This window comes from Saccopteryx bilineata, chromosome 2 (genome assembly GCF_036850765.1).
Source record: "Saccopteryx bilineata isolate mSacBil1 chromosome 2, mSacBil1_pri_phased_curated, whole genome shotgun sequence".
NCBI classification, from domain to species: Eukaryota; Metazoa; Chordata; class Mammalia; order Chiroptera; family Emballonuridae; genus Saccopteryx; species Saccopteryx bilineata.
This window is the reverse complement of record NC_089491.1, coordinates 324,205,389-324,226,423: the sequence shown is the minus strand read 5'-3', so window position 1 is coordinate 324,226,423 and position 21,035 is coordinate 324,205,389.

Sequence of the window (21,035 nt, the reverse complement as noted above, 5' to 3'; positions counted from 1 at the left end):
ACCAGCAGAAGTGAAAAAGAGAAAGGTGGAAGCATACAATGCCCTTCCCCTTAAGGTCTGGACTTGGAGCTGATGCATTGTCCTTTACAGCCATGTTTCATGGGCAAAATATTTACACAGTGAAGCCCACCATCAATGAGATGGGGAAATAGGCTCCATTGTTAGCGGGAAGGACTGCAGCATCACATGGCAAAGAATGTGGGCATGGGAGGCAGGGAGGAGTGGGGGAATGAAAGCAATTTATACATTCCGTTATGCGGAGAGAGCAGTCAACAAAACAAGCTCCCTGCATTGTGTGAATGTTTGTATAGAAGAAAGAGGAAAACTTGATTTTGGTGGGCCAGAGAAATAGAATCTAATGTTCTACTACTACTTCTTAGAGGTGAGAAAGAAGGTCTTAAAGCTCTCTGAGACCTACGATTCCATTGTCTGGGCAGTGATTTTAAGGTTAAGCAGGTCAGCAAGGACTACTAACTGTGCGTCAGCATCTATGTCTCAGGGCTAGGACTGGCTGGCCAGTAAGACTGGGCTAATTATGAGGGTGAAATCAACTGGAGTTGGGGTATACAGAAAACTCAGAATTCATAAAACCTATGGTCTAAAGACTATTTTAAAATCTTGTTTTAGACATACCAATCTAGCATAGAATTCTGGACTCCAAATTGAAAGGAATCCTTGAGTCTAAATATCCACTCCATGCTTGAGTTCTCTCTGTAATACACAACCTCTTTTTGACTATGTTCTTTAACCACACTTTCCAAATCCATTTGGAAAAGCTCTGCCTTTCTTATCCTTGTCATTTTAACATATCCCATGTCACCATACTCCTCATAAGTGAGCTAACACATGAGAGCCATCCAAAGGGGAGAAGCCCAGGAACAGCCCTCCCTCTGGGTGAGGAGTCCTCCCTTTGCAGGGCTGGCTTCACAGGGCCTTATGCTTAGAAAGGCCCCACACTGGACTTGATACTCTACTGGTGCTGCCTTCAAAGTCTTAATGATATTTTTAAAGCAGTGACTCTCCATTGTCATTTTACACTGGGCTCCCAAGTTCTGCAGCCAACCTTTTCCCTACAAGTCACCACCATCATTGTCCATCCCTGAGTAAGCTCCTCGCATCCTGAGACCTGCTTCCTGCCCTTCTTCTGGGGTAACTCCACTCTTTCTTGCCTAAATTGGTGCTTGATTGACTCTCTGCTCTTCATGCTATCTTTGTGTGTGTGTGTGTGTGTGTGTCCTGCTGAATACGTTCTCCTTCCCCCATGTTCCTCTCAACATCCCCCTTGTCCCCCTCCCCCCAACAGCCCCCCTTCCCTCCAGGATTTGATTTTCTGCTCTCTATAATGCTGTGTTATGTATATATAATTTCACCAATCTCTTTCCCTCTCTGACCCCATCCTCTCATCTCCTTTCCCTCTGTCTGCTTTCCCTCTGGTCCCTTTGATCCTGCCTCTGCCTTATTCCACTCCTCAGTTTACATTGTTCATTGGATTCCTCAAATGAGTGAGGTCATATGATATTTTTCTTTCTCTGCCTGGCTTATTTCACTTAACATAATAGTTTCCAGGTCCATCCATGTTGTTGCAAAAGGTAATATCTCCTTCTTTTTCATGGCCTCATAGTATTCCATTGTATATAATCCACTCATCCACTGATGGATACTTGGGCTGTTTCCAGATCTTCACTATTGTGAACAATGCTGCCATAAACATGGGAGTGCATTTCTTTTTTTGAGTCAGTGATATGGTATTCTTGGGATATATTCCTAAAAGTGGGATGGCTGGGTCAAAAGGCAGTTCCATTTTTAATATTCTGAGGAATCTCCATAATGTTTTACACAGTGGCTACACCAGTCTGCATTCCCACCAGCAGTGCAGGAGGGTTCCCTTTTCTCCACATCATTGCCAGCACATATTATGTGTTGTTTTGTTAATGAGCGCCATTCTGACTGGTGTGAGGTGGTATCTCATTGTGGTTTTAATTTGCATTTCTCTAATGATTAGTGATGTTGAACATTTTTTCATCTGTTTATTGGCCATCTTTATGTCCTCTTTGGAGAAGTATCTATTCATTTCTTTTGCCCATTTTTGATTGGATTGTTTTTCTTTTTGGTGTTGAGTTTTATAAGTTCTTTATAAATTTTTTATTTCAATGTTACCTGGTGTTGCCAGACCGATTCCCTTAGTCTGCCCAGATGGACCAGGCCCTCACTGACACCTTATTTCCTACTCCAGGGAAGAGAAATTTTGACCACAATTCTCAGCATTTTCTTCCTTAAGCTGAACTGGCCCTTGCTCTCCTCCTTGGAGCTATTCAAAGTAGGTCTTTTTTGATTGATTACCTTTTTGAAGTCAACCCTTCAAAACAGAATTGAGAGGCTACTTTGTAGAGAGACAAAAGTCAGCTCCAGGGGAGGACCTGGTGGCACTTGGCCATTGGTGGGGTTAAACAGAATGTCATTACCCTCATTTTTCAACTTTTCTTATGCCAACTGTGCTGACTTAGTGTCCATATGCTTATACTTCAACGTGGTCAACTATAATAATTGTCTTTATTATTCTATCTTGAGAAAGCCTGTCCTATTATTCACAACCTAAATTCAAAAACATACACCAGATAATTTGTATTGCATTACTATATTCTCTTTATAAGTATATAAATCATTTAATCAGATCCTTTAGGTCTATGATAGAAGGAAGAGGACAAACAGGAGACTTGAACCAACACAGGCTGCACTTGGGCTACAAATGAGACAGGTTCTGGAAGTTTGTTCTTAAGTTGAATTTGAATGTAAGTCAGAACAGGTACATTTACTTATTAAGAGCAACTTAGACAAATGTTTGTCTTAAGTTTAAAAAATTATATTAAAAAATTTATAAAGAACTTATAAAACTCAACACCAAAAAGGTAAACAATCCAATCAAAAATGGACATAGTGTTTATTTTTTCCTTTCTGTGCATATAAATACTTAAACATTTTCACACCTGCAGAACCTATCTTGTTCAAAACCCAGGGACATCTTGTATTTTAAACATATTTAATTTGAATTAATTACATCTGATGTCAAATTTTTGAAATAACATTTAGCTTTTGGCTTTTATTTTTATAGCTTGTAAAAGCAGCACTTGTTCTTATAGAAAACAGAGAAAATAATTTTAAAACCACAGAGAAGAAAATAGACATTTCCTACAATCCCAACTACTAAAAATAACGGCAGTTAACATGCAGTTTAATATTTTTATCTTTTTTTCTATGAACATACACATATGCTCATATTTTAAAATACATTACGAACATATTACACTGTTTATAACTTGCTGTTTTTCTTTTAAAATTTAATCAAGAGGTTTTCTTTTAACTTAACAGGCTGATTCAGAAGCAAACAATGAAGCCAAAAGCTACGCAGTGACACAGTTGTATGATTCTGTCACAAGCAGTCAATTCAGAAGGAAAGCATTTAGAGTGACCTACTTGGAATTGCGAAAGTCAAACAGTGGGTTAATTTGTTCACTATCTAATAATACCACATGAAATCCAGTAACCCACTGGCAGGCGGTGATGTGTGATCCAAGCCAGGGCTTAGGGATTTAAAGTTATATACTGTTCTAATAGATCCAGGGCTGCTTTTGACCCTTTTGTACAATTTTTAGTAAAGACCGGGGGTTTTGCTTTTTAAAATAAAGGATGCAGTTCAAAGAGAAGACTTTCATCTTCCTTAATGAGTTGCAAAAACATGCAGAATAACATCGTGAGGCTCTTGAAATGAAAGTTGCTGAGCCTGAAACACCCAGGAGTGTTTTGAATCCCAAAATTCTTTTTTGATGTGCCTGGAGTTACACATTTAGTCACTACATGCCCTTTAAGATTTTTATCTTCAAAAACTGAGCAGAATATATGATTACTCAAGCACTAATATTTTGTCTGTCAGTAAAAAACTTGTTAATTTAAAAATACTTTTTAAAAGAACCTGAATCCATTACAGATTTAGTAGCCATACTTTTCTTTATTATATGTGGCTTAAGTGTCTGTTTGTCGCCGATAGCTTATTGGTTGCTTGCGTAACTGTACTAGCCAATGGGGTGAAGTTGCCACAGCTGAATGCAAATTGAGCAGGTCAGGGGGAAAGTGAATATCTGTTTGCATTGGCAATCATCTGCTTTTGAAACAATTTAAGGCTGAACACAAATTGAGTGTGTCAGGGGGAAGGTGAACATTTGTTTGCATTGGCAATCATCTGTTTTACATAAAAACTGCATCTTAACGTAATTTCTTTTAAGAATGCCTCCTAGAAAATACAGCACTGAAGAGGAGAGGAAAGGAGCTAAAGTTGCACAAAAATGGCTTTCTCGACAAAAAGAAACCACTGAGCAGAGAAAGACAAGGCTTGCTTCAGTCACACAACAAATGCGTCTTTCTCAGCAAAATGAGACTGATGAGTAGAGAGAAACAAGGCTTGCCTCAGATGCAAGACAAAAAAGCCTGTCTTGACAAAATGAGTCCCTTGAACAAAGGCAGGAGAGAAATGCAAAAAAACGACAGAGTAATGCTGACCGAAAAAGGATTAAAACATATTTAAATCACCTTTATTTATTGAGCTAGCAGTGGCTCTTAAGAAATGTACCGCCAGTGGTTTCCTTCATTGCACTCTACTTTAAGCAATTAAGCAAGTAGAAGGGGGAAACCCCGTGGGGCACTAAGCAAAGGGGCGTCCTCGCCGCCTGCCCTGGGTAATTCAGTTTGAATTAGTAGACACCTTTGCACAAATCATTTTAATTACAATTTATAATATCTAGAACAGTGGTCATTTCGTATGACTGCCGGGCTTTCTAGTAATTGTATAACTGCAGACAAGAAATCTATATTCAAGGAAACATACTTGGGACTGAAAAGATAAAAAAAAGTAATACAGGTCCCATAAATATTGGTATTTTCTCTCTCTCTCTCTCTCTCTCTCACACACACACACACACACACACACACACACACACACACAAGGGGGAGGGGAGAGAAAGAGAACAAGGTACATTTCAAAGTCATCTTTGGACTATTTTCCAAGCTTCTATTCACAAGTACCTTTCAAAAAGTTAGATGCTGTATGTATTTCTTTTAATGAAAGTGAGAAGCAACTTAATATTTGGCTAATTGCACCTATATTTCAAAATCTGTTGAACTTGATTAATTTTTAAAATCAATCAGCTTTGATTCTTTTAAAGATGGGCATGATATAAGTGGTCCGCACAGACCACTGACAAGACATGAACTTGTGAGTCCACGATTTGTGGCAACCCTTAGGGTGATAATAAAGCAAATCAAAACCAAATCTCAGTCCTTGATACCGACTCTGTATTCTTGCTTTACCTTGTCAGGTTCTATGAAAAATAGCAGAAAATTGAAAATGTGGCAGATTAATTCTCTAGTCTTGACACTGAGCCTATTTTACTTTGTGCTCGGTTCTTTCCTGGGTGTCCTTTCTTAGGTTGTTCATGTAGAACTCTTTGATAAAATGAGAAGTAGCATTAAGCTATTTCCTGAGGATCTCTAAGATAATACACTAAAACATCCATGCTTATTTACTAAGTGCACACTCTCAACTTAAAATTATAGCTTGTCACTTTGACCTCATGCAGCTATATATTTATTTTTCATTATATATTATAGACTCATTTTACCAAGATACACAGCCATATCCAGATTTGGAGTCTGTGTCATTTATATAAATGCCTTCATAGTATAGAGCAGGGGTCTCAAACTCAATTCAGCATGTGGGCCGCAGAGCAACATCACAGCCGTTCGGCCGGCCGCACTAGGTCTACAAAGGCAACTGTTACGCAACACTTTTCTCACTGCAGTTGAAAACAAAAAAAAATCAGTACAACAAGCACAATCGTACATGCAGTTTACTCAGTGTCACAAAACGACCAGAAACTGTAGTTCGCATCACAACTGCTGTTAACTAAGCTAATATCTAGCTAGGATGCTAGAGAAATGAAAAATACAAGTAGGCCCCTAGGCTTACTTAATTTTATCCAAAATATTTTGAACTTCGTGGATTAGTCTGCGGGCCGCACAAAATTGTTCGGCAGGCCGCATGCGGTCCGTGGGCTGTGAGTTTGAGGCCCCTGGTATAGAGTAATTACTCAAAACATCTCTAGATCTCATTTTGTAGAAGTCAGTTTCATGGTTTAACACACAGGTCTGGTCCTAGGTTCACCTGGCTTTGAATCCCAACACTTACGTCATTTTTGGCAAGTTTCTTAGCTTTTCTACTTACATTTTTAAATGGAAACAAAAATGGTACATCAATGATTTGGTAGGTATGAGGGTTAAGTAAAATAATGTGTGCAAAGCACTTGGTACTAATTAAATTGTTCAAAATGTTCATTCCTATTATTATTACATTATTCCAGATCAGTTTATGAGCAAGAAAGTGATCTCATTTCTTCATAACCATATTTTATTTTGGCCTTACAATGCTATTCCCCAGACTTAGCAGCCTCTTTATTTATGAGACTTGTATCTAAGAGGCTTTTTTACTATGTTTTAAAAACAAATTTACTCTTAATGGCAATGATTTTCTTAATTAAGATATGCACCCCTATGTTTATTGCAGCATTATTTACAATAGCCAAGATTTGGAAGCAGCCCAAGTGCCCATCAGTACATGAGTGGATAAAAAAGCTGTGGTACATCATGCAATGGAATACTGCTCAGCCATAAAAAAAGGAAATATTACCCTTTGCAACAGCATGGATGGACCTGGAGAGCATTATGCTAAGTGAAATAAGCCAGTCAGGGAAACATAAGTACTGTACCTATGATCTTACTCATATATGGAATCTAATGAACAAAATAAACTAACAAAATGGAAACAGACTCATAAATACAGAAAACAGACAGACAACTGTCAGAGGGAAAGGGGGTTGGGGCTGGGTGAAAAAGGTGAAGGGATTAAAGCAAAGAAAAAAGGATCATGTACATAGAGAGCTGTGCGGTGATTACGGGAGGGCAAGGGGGTGGGGGTAGAAGAGGGTAAAGGGGGGATCATTGGTGATGGAAGGAGACTTGACTTGGGGTGTTGAACGTGCAATGCAGTGTACACATAATGAATTATAGAATTGTACACCCGATACCTATGTAATATTATTAACCAATGTCACTCCAATAAAGTCAATTAAAGAAAAAACCATAGGAAAAAAATGTTGTGAAGTTTAATGGAAAATTCAACAGAGGTTTTTTGAAGAATGATGCAAACCCACTCTTGAAGTCAAGGCATCCTTAAGAAAGAGTTGATTATGATGCTCAGAAGGCAGGAATTACATGTCTCCAGCTGATTCAAGTGTGCAGCAACTCACCAAGCATTTGTGTTAGGTCCAGGTCCCCAACCTAACAGCAGGGTGCAAAAATACTGGAAAGTGGGGTCCAGGTCTTATTCAGCATTTCCCCTCAAAATTTAGGAATTCTGGAAGAGAAAAGTTAATGACTTGATTTAAAGGTAATTTTCTATTCAGATGGAAATTAAAGCACATGCAGTGTCGTTAGTCACCAATTCTGATGGTGTGATAAAGAAAGCTGGAACAAAGGAGCCATCTCTGACCTGCCGTAAGCAGAGCCCAGCCTTCCTGACATACCCCACCAGTGGATGTGGATTTCAGAGTTTACTGTGACAATGCTCAGGTCTGAGTGGGCTGGCCACAAGACATTTTGGATATATGTTGCAATGCAAGTGGACTTGATGAAGGAATGAACTCTCAGATTGGCATCATTTCAACCATGCCTCAAGCTGACCTCTTTATCAATTCACAGAGGTTTAAGTGACCACCTACTAATTGTCCAGCACTGTATCAGACCCTATGAGAGAGAGAAAAGAAGTATGACGCTGGGCCATCGCCTTTGGCAATGTGATCAATGTGATAGTTTCTCACCTTTGTTATTTTCTCTAGCATGTAGTTGCACTTTCTCCCCACTGACAGGGTGTATAATGAGGATATTTCTAGTCCACTAACCAGCAATTGAAATGACTTATCTCTGAACATTCTTATCCTCTCACACAGTTGTCCTTAAATTCACACCTTTACACCTGCAAAATGGCCCTGAGACTTCAGAGCAAAGCCCAGTGACTTCCTTAGGAACCAACTGAACTAATAGGAAAGACGAAAGGTGGGAAATGGAGAAAACGTACTATACAAAACATATATTTATCTTCAGGTGTTTTATGAGCTATCTCTCTCTGACTTTTAATATTCCATTTGTGCTTTACAATACTGATTGCATTTATTAACATAATTTTATAAACATAAAATTAATAATGTCATTATTTTTATAACTATATTACAAAAAAGAGGTTATAAGAGATTGCTCAGCACCTGGAGAAAGGAGTTCGATCTATCTTTGCCCCCCTGTTCTCTTTCTGCGCATTAACAGCACTTGGACTATGTTACAATGTTATATCCAGCAGCTGTAAACAAAACATTATTTCCAATCCACAGTACTTCTCAGTCCCCAAGGGAAAATAAACACACTACAGGGAAGATAAAATCAATATGATAGCAAGAGGAATTAGAGTTGTTATTAATATGTTAATTGAATACCAGATGGAAAAGATAAACAAACAATGGCTTGCCAGTCTCTATTAAAACTATTTTCTAAATATTTTAGAAAAAAATTACAAAATAACCTGTGGTGGTAAGGTATATGGGTAATATATTTTTAGCTGAGTGAGCTTGTTAGTTACCAAAATAGCCCATGTATTATGCCACTACAGGATGTGAAGTCACAAATTATAGAGAAGTCTGACAGCAATTTAATTGGGAGTAACCTTTACAGATGACAAAATAGATACTAAGCTTTCGGTGTAATTGTTGTTTGTTTAATTATCTGATGTTTAGAAGTGTGTGTGCAAGTGCATGCATGCTTGTCAAATACTGTTGTCTTTCTTGCCAGGTGCAAAGGTCATGTGTTGTGGCTCCAGTGGTCCGGTAGAGATCAGTACAGTTCCAATAGCCCAGAAACTGTGGGTGGATTTGCTCTAGGTGGGCGTGGCTGGGGACTTCAGGTGCTTCCTGTGGGCTGTCTGTACTGACCCCACTCACTGTTAAATTCCAGTGTAAATGGCCAAGTACCTAACAGCCCACATCAAGTATGGTAAACATTGCTGAAATCTGCCAAGTGCTAGAAAATATATTCAAACATATAAAAACTTTTTTTCTCTTGTTCATGTCCATATGGAATTTTTTTCTGATCTTCTTGTATTGTTTTCTAAAATGTAAAATGTGGAGAAGTCCTGCCGGGGGTGAGGACGACAGATATGCAAAGACCCGACTCCCGGGGACCAGGTTCAGTGACGCAGATCCACTTTATTCAGGAAGTAAACTAGCTTATATACATGGGTTCAGCCAATAGGATGTTACAGCGTGTCCTTCATAGCCAATGGCTGAGAAGGTCAGGGAGCTGCGTGGTTGGCACTAAGTCACTTCCTATAGCGGGCGAGCTCCCTTCCTGAGTATGCCCAGGAGGCTTCTGGGAGCTGGAGTATTCTCACAGCATTGCATCAGCCACAGCTGCTAGGAATGCGCTCTGCACTCCACCCACAGTAAAACAAAAATTCGATAAACTAAAGGATACTCCTGAATGTGTTATGTTCACAGAGATCTCTTAGTTACTTGAAAATGACTTTCAAAAGTCAAAGTTGACTTATAGTTTTGTTAAATTCAATTATTCATCAAACCCTATTGAATACATACTATGTTTCAGGTGTGATTGAGCACAATGATGGATAAAGACACATTCTCTGTTTTGATGGAGCTCCCAGGGGAGAATAAGGCCACTCAAGTTCCCCAATCACTGTGTCACATGTCACAAGGGTGGAGACATAGGTGTAGACAGTGCACTATGAAACTGTGGACGAGAGAACACGGAACTCTGCCTGGGAAAGTCAGGGGAAGCCTCTGGGGTGACCTTGAAGGCCAAGTAAGCATGCTCTTGGAAAGGGAAAAGCTCTTTCAAAATGGAGAATCTAATTGATAACATCTTGGCAAAGGATGTGCTGATCCTCAGATCTCGCTGTCCCTAGCTGTCTCTGGAAATCCATCCCTCCATGAGGCCTCCAAGCTGGAGGAAGTGCACCCCCAGCCTACCTCTTAAACATTGCTTGTAGTTCTCATCACTGTTTAAAATAATGAATGTTTGGGAGAATCTAACAAGATATGAATATAAGGAATCTGATTGTCTGATCCAGGTTGCAATGAGCCTCAGATGTGCTTTTGAACAAGGTGCCGAATGTCATCTTGTGCCGGGCAGCAGGGATTCGGTGAGTGCTTTGAGTGATGGAATGATGCGGTTTCCCTGGTGGCAGGGGGGGTGAGGACAGAAAGTTACTGGCAGCTGGGCCACATTCCCTCCCTGAGTGAAGCAGATGCAGTGGACAGAGATTGGAGTGCACCAACCTGCAGCCTGGCTCTGGGCTTGGGAGAGCCTGCAGGGGACAAATTCTGAATAGTAGATCTTATGGGAACACTAAGTTAGTCACCAAGCTGGCCTCTGACTCTAGGCTACTGTGTTCCAGAGTGTGGGGTGGAAGTATAGGAAGGCCAAGGTCAGGACGTGAGGACAGGAAGGAGTCCCCTGTGCTGAGCAGTATGCAGGCACCCGGAACATTTATTAGATGCTATTAAGGGTAGTTGGTGAATGATTAGTGGGTAGAGAGAAGAAGGAAAAATAAAAAAAAACAACACTTTGCTTTGGGTAGCCAGGTGAGTGATGAGGCAATAACAGGTTAGCAGTGAAGGAAGAAGGAGCAATCAGACCTCCCGCAGGTGGACAGAGGAAGAGAGAGGGAGTGATAAATGGATTTTGTTGGGCTTCATTTGAGGAACTTAGAGGAAAATCAAGATTTTGCATGCACTGTACTTTAATCTGTGAGAACCACTACTTTTTACTTATAAATTTTTTTTTAGTTTTTATTTATTCATTTTTAGAGAGAAGAGAGAGGGAGAGAGAGAGAAGAGAGAGACAGGGGGGAGGAGCTGGAAGCATCAACTCCCATATGTGCCTTGACCAGGCAAGCCCAGGGTTTCGAACTGGCGACCTCAGCATTTCCAGGTCAACACTTTATCCACTGCGCCACCACAGGTCAGGCTCTTTTTACTTATAAAAGCAGCTTTTTTATGAACAGGAATGCCTTTAGCTGTGCTCCCAATTATGAGACAGTCTGTTCAATCTTTTTATACCAGTTTAGTTCATTGGAACCAGATCAGGGAGGTGTGAGTCGGTGGGTTAAGGATCTTAAGGTTGGTGAATTAGATCAGCCTCCTAGTAGAAATAGTTTAAACACTGAAGTAAACTTTTTTTTCCTCTAACAAGTATTTTCTATGTAGCCCCTTATAACAGAAATTCTTCATCTCAAGATTATAAATCAGCAGAACTTGGAACCACCTACACAAAATATTCAATATAAGAAGAAGAAAAATAGACTTAGATCAAAACTTAATTTTATAATGACAAGTTATAAAGTATAATTTAAAATATATTTTATGGTAATAACATGGAAGTATTCTTGGATCTTCTCTCTTATCAATGAAAAAAAAAACCCATGAATTGTCAAGCCAATGCTTTGCATTTTCAAAATTACTTCAACCAACAACTTTGTAAAGTTTCTCTTAAAATTTTTTTCCAAAATAATTGGGGCTTATGGATTTAAACAGAATTTTATACTGTTTTATTAATTATCTTAATCAAAGATATTTGGGGTTTATCATAATCTACTCACACTGAATAAAACATTGTTATTCTATTTCTTTTTTCTTAAAGCATTTTTTTTCTCAGTTTAAAATAAGAATGCTCATTCCTGTGCCAAAAAGTATGAGAAGTCCCAGAAAGAATTTGGCATTTTTTTCCTGGAGTATATATTTCGCTTGAGGAACTTGTCAGTTGCAAAATTGGGAAGGCTAATTAATTTAGTACATTTTTCTATTAAAATACATATGCTATATTATGCTAGAATGAAAATGTACTGAATTTATACATATTTAAAAAGAACAGCACATATGACCTCAAATATTAAGTGGGCTGCTAGCATTTTCAGCTTCCCCCTCCATCTCTGTGTGGCGTGTCATGCTTTCTAAAGATGGCCTTGCAGATCAGGCATGTGCGTGCATCACTCTGGGTGCTGTTCTAAAAAGACGTCAGGAAGAGGTCACAGCAGAATCGAGAGCCCAGATACAAATTCACGTGTATTTATCTGAAGGCAACAAAGCCACTATCCCAAAGAGATACCTGCACCCCTGTGTTTACTGAAGCATCCTTTTCCATAGCCAAGACATGGAAACAGCCTGAGTGTTCATCAGTGGATGAATAGTTGAAGAGAATGTGGATTATTATTTAGCCTTAAAAAAGAAGGAAATCCTGCCCTGGCCGGATAGCTAGGTTGGTTAGAACATCATCCTGAAGTTCAGAGGTTACCAGTTTGATCCACAGGGCACATATAGAAACAGATCCCTGTTCCTGTCTCTCTCTCACTCTCTCCCTTCCTCTTTCTAAAATCAATAAAATAAACATTTTTAAAAAAAGAACTCCTGACATTTGTGATAACATGAATATACCTTGAGGGGATTTACTAAGTGAAATAAGTCAGAGCAAGATACAAACTGTATAATCTCACTTATACATGAAGATTAAAAAAACCAACTCAGAAACAGTGATCAGATTAATGATTGCTAGGGGCAGGGGTGAGGTTGGGGGAAATAGGTGAAAGTGGCTGAAAGATACAGACTTTTAGTTACAGGATCAGGGAGTTTGGGGATGCAATATACAGCATGGTGATTGTGGTTAAAACTGTATTTTATTTCTGAAAGTTGCAAAGAGAATGAATCTTAAAAGTCCTCATCAGAAAGGAAAAAATGTATCTGTGTGAGGTGAGGATGGATGGTAATTAAACTTGTGATAATCATTTCACAATATACCTGTATTTCCCCATGTATAAGATGACCCTGTGTATAAGATGCACCTTAATTTTGGAGCCCGAAATTTGAAAAATATGCATTACATAAAGTTATTGAATTCAAATTTTATTCATCATAAAATTCATACAACTCTTCATCCGTGCGAAAAAGCAGGAAATGCAAGTAAAAAGAAATTACAACTACTGTATTAGACACACCCAGTTTTTAGACCCCCCAAATTTTTTTAAAAGGGTGTGTCTTATACATGGGAAAATACAGTATACATTAATCAAATTATGTCCTACATCTTCAACTTATACAATGTCACATATCAATTATAGCCCATTAAAACGGAGAGAAAAAGTTGTCAAACATCCCAAAGTAGTTCTTCTTTCTAAGTTCACCACCACATCCTAGTACAGCCTCTTTATAGGATCCAAACACCTGTAAAATTTAAAGTGCTTATCTTACCACTTAATTATTTGCATGTCTCTCCAGTGTGTGAGCACGCTGAGAGCAGGCTTTATTTTTTCTAATCATTTCTACATCCACATCCCCTAGTGCCTGTTGCAGGGTAAGTATTTAATAAATGTGTGTTGAAGAAATGGGTGAATGAATGAATGAGTGAATGAGTCTCAGGGGCTATCCAGGACAGACCCCAAATCATACACTGTACACTTAGCACTCCGATAACGACCCTGGGGTTACCCTCCTGCTTCATCTGGGGTGGAGCTGATCCCGGCTGTTAGGTGACTCACTAGACTGAGGGTCACAGGAGAGCAAATCTTGTCACAAGGAGGGTCCCCTGGGAAATCAAATTCCCGTGCGATGACTGAGGGAACTGGATTTTTCCCATTAGAGGAGTGTATGCACTATACACTCACCAGGAAGGGAGACCCTGTCAGAGACCATCTGTTCTCTGGCAGCTACGGCAAAAGGGCAGAAACATAATACAGTGAAATGAATGCGCTTCCAAGGCGCTGTCTGTTGACCACAACTGACTGGGTCTTTTGCAGTCAGCGCGCGTGTCATTATTCCAGGAACCCATGTGCCCAAATAGATTGCATCATTGAAATCATAAACCTATTAGGTCATTTTATCAGACATCCAGACGTTGTCTGACTGGGTTTTATTTCAACTGGAAAAGAATAAATTGCCAATGAAAATAAAGTGGATTTTGCCCATGAAAGCTGAACCTAAACTGCTATTTCTAAGCTTGAAAGAAGAACGGACCGTTCGACAAATATTTTAATGCTAAGCACGTTTCCAAGCAAAATGAAGAACTACTAACATATGAGTAACAGACTAAATAAATAACAAAGAATATGCTTTTCAGTAACATGTCCCTTTAAAAAAATTGAAATTTGAACAACTTTCACTTTGTCATTTACTCCATTGTCATAGACGTTGTACGGGATGTATTCATTAAACGATGTGGTAGCCACACAGCCCCGTGAACAGTGAAGGGGGACATTTTTTTATGCATTCTGCCCCTTTCTGATAAAAACTCTGAGGCATCAGCGCAGCAATAGAGCAACGAGTTTCACCTTCCTTTTGCAAACTGTAGGTGCAGGCAGTGTGGGGGTGGCCACAGGCTTCATATACCTCTGTTAGGACTTACTAGTTGTATGACCTTTGGGTAATGTACTTAATTAAGCTCTTTATAACTTAGGTTCCTCATTAACAAGCAGGAGTCATCTATTTGTTATCCCACCTACCTTCTTATGGTTATTGTAATGAATTTGAAGTAGGATGATCTCTGGGAAATGCTGAGAGCAGTTACTGGCAACAAGTAAACAGGAAAGTTGAATGATCCTTTGCCTGGAATTATCTAAGACACCAGACACATAGACTAAATAGATTATCTAAAATACCTTTATGAAAGTGGGTTTAAAACAAATAAGTGGGCAATATTTTGGAATGGGAAGTTAAGTCCAGAATGGTTGATCAAAGAGCTAAAACGCAGAGGTGTTACTGGGCATTCGTTATGCCCTTGGCGCTGCATTAGATGCTTCGAAGGATGCAGATGGCCTAAAGTTCATTTCTGTCCTGCAGAAATTTGCATTTTATGTTAGACAACAAGGCAATAACACACAGAAATAATTAACAGTAAAAGGCTGAAACAATCACTTAAGGCCACCATAAAAGAAATGTCACGATATAATATTGTATTCATATAAATAATTTAAAAATGAGTGCTTTATAGTCCTAAGTTTTGAAAAGTCTGTGAATGTTGACTTAAATTATTCATATTGTAATGTAACTTTAATATGGACAAACATGAACCATACTCTAGATGTTTAAACCTCTTTCATAGCTATAATATCAAAACCATTTATAAATTAAATATGAAACAATAACCAAAGCCACAGATTCCAAGTAGCAATCATCAATGTGGTAATATTGTTTTATTAAAACTAAATTGGCACCAATTCTTTAAGGTTTAAAATGCTTCTATGCTGTGTTCTGAGATGATGTAATTTTCCAAGCACTTTTTCAGTTTGGACTAATGCTGATTTTCTGCATGTAAAATACCTTAATTTCATTTAATGCAAAAGTATCATTTGCATACTGTGTGACTAGATGCTTGTCATATCAGCTTGTTTTGACTACAGTGGTAGCACTGGGGGTCAAAACAGTCATAAACTCAGATGGGCACTGAAAATATAAGCCAATTCTGGCCCAGCCCTGCTGGCTAAGTGGTAGAGCATTGGCCCAGTGTGTAGAAGTCCCAGGTTTGATTCCCAGTCAGGAGAAGCACCCATCTGCTTCTCCACTCCTCCCCCTCTTGCTTCTCTCTCTCTCTCTTTTCCTCCCCTCCTGCAGCCATGGCTCAATTAGAGCAAGTTGGCCCCAGGTGCTGAGGATGGCTCCATGGCCTCTGCCTCAGGTGCTAAAAAATGGCTCTGGTTGCAATGGAGCAAGGGCCCCACATGGGCAGAGCATCACCCCCTAGTGGGCTTGCCTGGTGGATACCTATCAGGTGCTTGCAGGAGTCTATCTCTGCCTCACCTCCTCTCAGTGAAGAAAAACAAACAAACAGAAAATACAAAGCAATTCTATCATAAGGTATTCATCAGATGATCCAAAGCATGCCTGTAATTTTTAGATTATTATTGAAATGAAACACATGCACACATATATAGTCATACATAAGTTCTCATGAGAACTAATAGTACCCGGTGATAGGTCTGAGCTTGAGGAAGCTTATAGGAAACATTTAATTGCTAAATAAATTTTACAAATAGGAAATATATATAAGCGGTACATAAACTCAAGAAAGGAAAGATCATTTTGTTCTCAGATGACAAGTGAGGTAGAACCTATGGAAGAGAAGAGACCTTGGAACCTAGTTAATATCATGGTGTAAGATATGTTCAGTACTGGTCTTGGAGGCAGGTAAATAAGTGATGAAAGATGAGGTATTATTTAAATAGAGATTATATATATATTTTTTAACTGAGAGGAGGGGAGATAGGAAGACAGGCACCCTGACTGGGCTCCACCTGGCAACCCCTGTCTGGGGCTGATTCTTGAATCAACTGAGCTATCCTCAGTGCCTGGGACAGATGTTCAAACCATTTAAACCATTGGCTGAGAGAGGGTAAGAGGGAGAGAAGTGAGAGAGGCTGAGGGAGAGAAGCAGATGATCATTTCCCCGGGGTGCCCTGATCAAGAATCAAACTGGGACATCTGCATGCCAGGCTGATGCTCTATCCATTGAACCAATTTTCTTAGCATGTAAAATTTACATAGGATAGTAAAGAGTGAGAATGCAGGATAATGTGATGTTGGAAAAAGAATCGAATCTATTGGAAGGTATCTTCAGTGTATAAAGGATTTAAGTTTTCTCACGTGTGGTACTTTTAGGCAGTGGCTCTGGCTGAGTCATAAGTGGCTCATTTTAGGAGAAACTCTGTGTTCAAGGGATATTACTGTCGTGTTGAGAAAGATTTAGTTTTATCAAACTCACAAGCTTTGCAATGGCCTCTTTATTGACCAAATGAGAGGATGTTCACTACCTGACCACAGATCCCAGTGGACCTTCACTCTACTGAATTTCCACTTCTCTAGCATATGTTGAAAGTTTTATAAACAATAAAAAAAACACCACAATTCATGTATTGAACCTCAAGACTCTATCTTCAGATAGAGTCTTTAAGAGATGTTTAAGATTAAATGATGTCATAAGGTTGGGGCCTTATTCTGATAGAGAAATCAATTTCAGTCTCTCTCTCTCCTCCCATCTCTTTGCTCCTACCCACCAGCCATGAGAGAACACAGCAAGAAGGTGGCCATCTGCAAGCCAGGAAGTGAGCATTCTTAGGACCTGACAATGCTGACACTCTGACCTTGAACTTCCAGCCTCCAGAACTGTAAGGAATAAATATTTTCTGTTGCCTGACCTGTGGTGGCGCAGTGGATAAAGCATCTACCTGGCATGCTGAGGTTGCTGGTTCAAAACCCTGGGCTTGCTTGGTGAAGGCACATATGGGAGTTGATGCTTCCTGCTCCTACCTCTCTTCTCTCTCTCTCTTCTAAAAAAAATAATTTTTTTAAATCTAAGATTAAATAAATGTCTGCTGCTTAAGCACCTGGTGTATAATATTTTGTGTGGCAGCCCAATGTGAAACAAAATTACTTATTTTCATTTCCTTTGACACATACACTGCTGTCTACTAACAAGTGCTCTCAGTTGAGAGCAGAGTGATGGTAGGATAATTTTGTCTGGTTTAGTTTTATTTCAGATTGTTTTACAAAGGCAGGAAGCTACATTTCAATTGACCTCTAGCGTGTTATTTTCAGAACAGTTTCTAGGCTGCATGAAACTGTTATCACTGGTGAAACCTGATTCTTGTTTCTGGCAAAATTTGCAAAATTTCCCCAGGTGCGGGGAGAGTTCTTTCACTCAGGGAGAAGGGAAATTTCACAGGTTGCATTTTGCATGTGAAACATAATTCATGCCTGTAAAAACTAAAATACTTCATCACACACCATGCAATGGACATGTTATTTTTCAAGTTTGGGTTTCGGTCATTTCTGAAATTTACCACAAGTCAATCGTGTGCTGTTTCCATCCTCTTAAAGCAAAGCATAGTGAGAAGCCTTTGGCTCCTAGCCTGGGTAGGTGTTCCTGCTGGTGGGTCGTAGGTTAGGGTCAGCCAGGCTGTGGCAAAAGGTGGGTGCTTTAGAGTAAGAAATTTAGTCTATCAGTGAAGTGTTCGTTGTACTCCAAGATTCTAATCTAATTCTGGGGCCTTGTTTCGTGCTCACACATCACCTGAGGCGCCCGATCCTGATACAGGTGGTCCTGTATCTTCATTCATGCTCAGGGTTCTCTCTCCCATCTTGTAGGATCCACTCAGGAACCCATTCTGTGGCTGCGTGGGGTCTAGGTTTCTCTGAGATCACCTACGATCACCCTCTCGGGGCCATGCTGTGGAGTCCATAAAACATGAGGCGGTGTACACTTGCTGGCTCTTCACAGCGGATCCGCCCCCTCCCTTCTGCACCCGTGAGTCCTCCCTGTGCTCTTCCTGAGTGTGTGTGTGTGGGGGGGGGGGCGTCCCACAGGATGAGGCGGGCCACGGGTCACAGCGTCAGGGTGGTCTTGCTCTTAGCTGCTCTGATCCTGCAGTAAAGGGTGGGCGTGGCACCGTCTCATCCAGGCCCCGCCCACCGCGTCCAGGCCCCGCCCACCAGCCTCTGCAGGGTCTCCGGACCAGCCCCACATGACTGGCCTCTGACTTTTACACCTAGCATTCGCCATGCTCACTCATTACATGCTGCCTCTCTGACTACCTGCCTTCCCCGAGGCTCTGAAAAACAACCAGTGATGATTTTCTGTCCGCTGAATTCTCTGTCCGCTGAATTCTCTCAGGGTCCAGCCCTCTTTGCCAGCCAGAGGTTTCCTCCCTGTAGTTTGTAAGAGCGCCCTTCCCTAAAGCATAGACACCTCACAAGTTACTGATGAATTATATTGTCTCACTTCATTATCCTGCCTTATGTTCACTCCTTTAAGTGGATAAACCATCTGCCAAAGTAACTCAGATCAATTTTCCAAGTTTCCTCCAAGATGCCACTCCATTTTCTAGGGAACTGGCAGAATGAGGGCTGGGCTGAGGCACAATTATGACAGTGATCGCATTTGTCTTCAGTGTTCCCAGTCTGTGTCCTGTACCCCACCCCAACTGATGTCCCCAGAGCTCCCAGGGACCCAGGGCCCTCTCCTTTCCTGTTCCTCTCCTCGTTGCCCCCCTTGTGTAAACAGCAATTCCTACTTTATCCAGAGCCCTCAGGTAATGACATGCTTCACACTGACAATAATTTTCCAGGCTCTTGAAGCTTGCCTGTTTAAGTGAAAATTTTTAAAAAGCTGTAATATCTTTGAATTGAAAGTTTCTCAACTTTCTCTGTATTGCTTATCTTTGAAAACGTGAATTCAATTTTTTGTCTTTTTATTGTAATATATTGAAACAATGACCGTTCATTCCCTAGGCATATATTGTTGGGCACCCATTATATGAGATATAAAGATGAATGCAGTAATGCCCTTGCCATTTAAAGAGCTTAAGGTCAAGTTAGCACGAGGATGCTGGAAGCAAGTTACTACAGGTCAATCAAGGTTGTACCAGGGCTGTACACAGGGCAACAGGGGCATGGCTGGGATCCAGAGAAGGAGTAACAACATTACCAAAATGGACAGCGAAATGCCAGGTAGGTATCTCAAAGGGCTGGTAACCTCTTACAAGGACTCTGCCCTCCTCCGAGAGCCCAGACTGGTCTGCGTTTTGAGTTCTCCTGTCTGGCTATTGGGCACCTCCCGTTCCCCTACTACAGCCAGACTGTCAGCTGTCAAGTCTTGCTCCAAGCAGATGCTTCCCTTGTAATTTGCAATTCTAATCATCTGTGCATTGGGAAGCCTGATAACAAAACTCCTTAGAGTGAGGGCTCCCTTGGACAAAACAGGCTCTTAGCAGGGCTCCCAACACAGGGTAATGGCAAGAGGGTCCTTTGACTGCTTATTCAATTAGGCTATTTTGATTGCTCTGTGCTTCTTTGCTGGTTCTTTGTTGGTGGCTTGTGAGTTTTGTAGATAAGCAGCCTCTAAATAAAATGAGGAGTCATTTTGGGGTTCTTATTAAAAGGGTGTTAGAAGCGTTAGAAGCAGGGCTTTTAATCTAAAGGTATCATTAATATCTCTTTTTAATGAGTATCTGTTATGTTCCAGATTTTTTACCTTTGTTATTTTCTTAATTCTCACAACAGTCCTGCAATATATGTAAATTATACTCATTTTATGGGAAAAGAGTAATGCACAGAGACCACACAACTTACTGCCTGTTGGGCAAATGAGTTTGTAAAATTTGTGTTATTTGAATTTGCTCAGTTTTATTGTTAAAAATGGCACTGGGCAACACCAGGCATGTGTCTGTGATATTGCTAATTACCTTCCAGCTTGGGAAGGGCTATTGTTATGCTAATGTGTGCTGGAGGAGGGTTTTGTGCCAAAAAGTTTTGGAAAAAGCAGAGAAGAAGAAGGAGGAAGAGGGAAGCCATTTTTGCAAAGTTTGTGCAGAGAGAAAGAGATGGAGAACCAGAGGTTACTAAAGCTGGTGGGGGCCTTTGATTCTAGGAGAAACCAGAGAAGATTCTCCTGGTTGTGGAACTGGAGAATGTATGAGTTTTGAAGCCCTGTGTATTTTTACTCACCAGCTGGTGTGAGGCTAGAATAAAGAAATGGCCCACCAGTTTTTGGCTCCACTGCTTCTTTACCGTCTGCCCGAATCTAATGGGAACCCGCATGTGCATGGCCACAATGGCTGTGACTCTGGCCTTACACTGCTTTTGTGGTGTTAGACAAATTTTCTGATCTCCCTGTCCCTCATGCCTTTCACCTGTAAAATGCAGTCAGTATGACTGTGTGCCTCTCACAGTTGTGAGAATTAAACAGGTGAATAAATATAAGTGCTTATAACTAAATTGCCTAGTACACAGGAGGATCTGGTGGTAGCTGCTATTATTGCTGATAACAGAATCATGCAGTTACTAGGAAGCAGAACGAAACCTAATGGCCATCCCGCAGCAGGTGCTCTGACA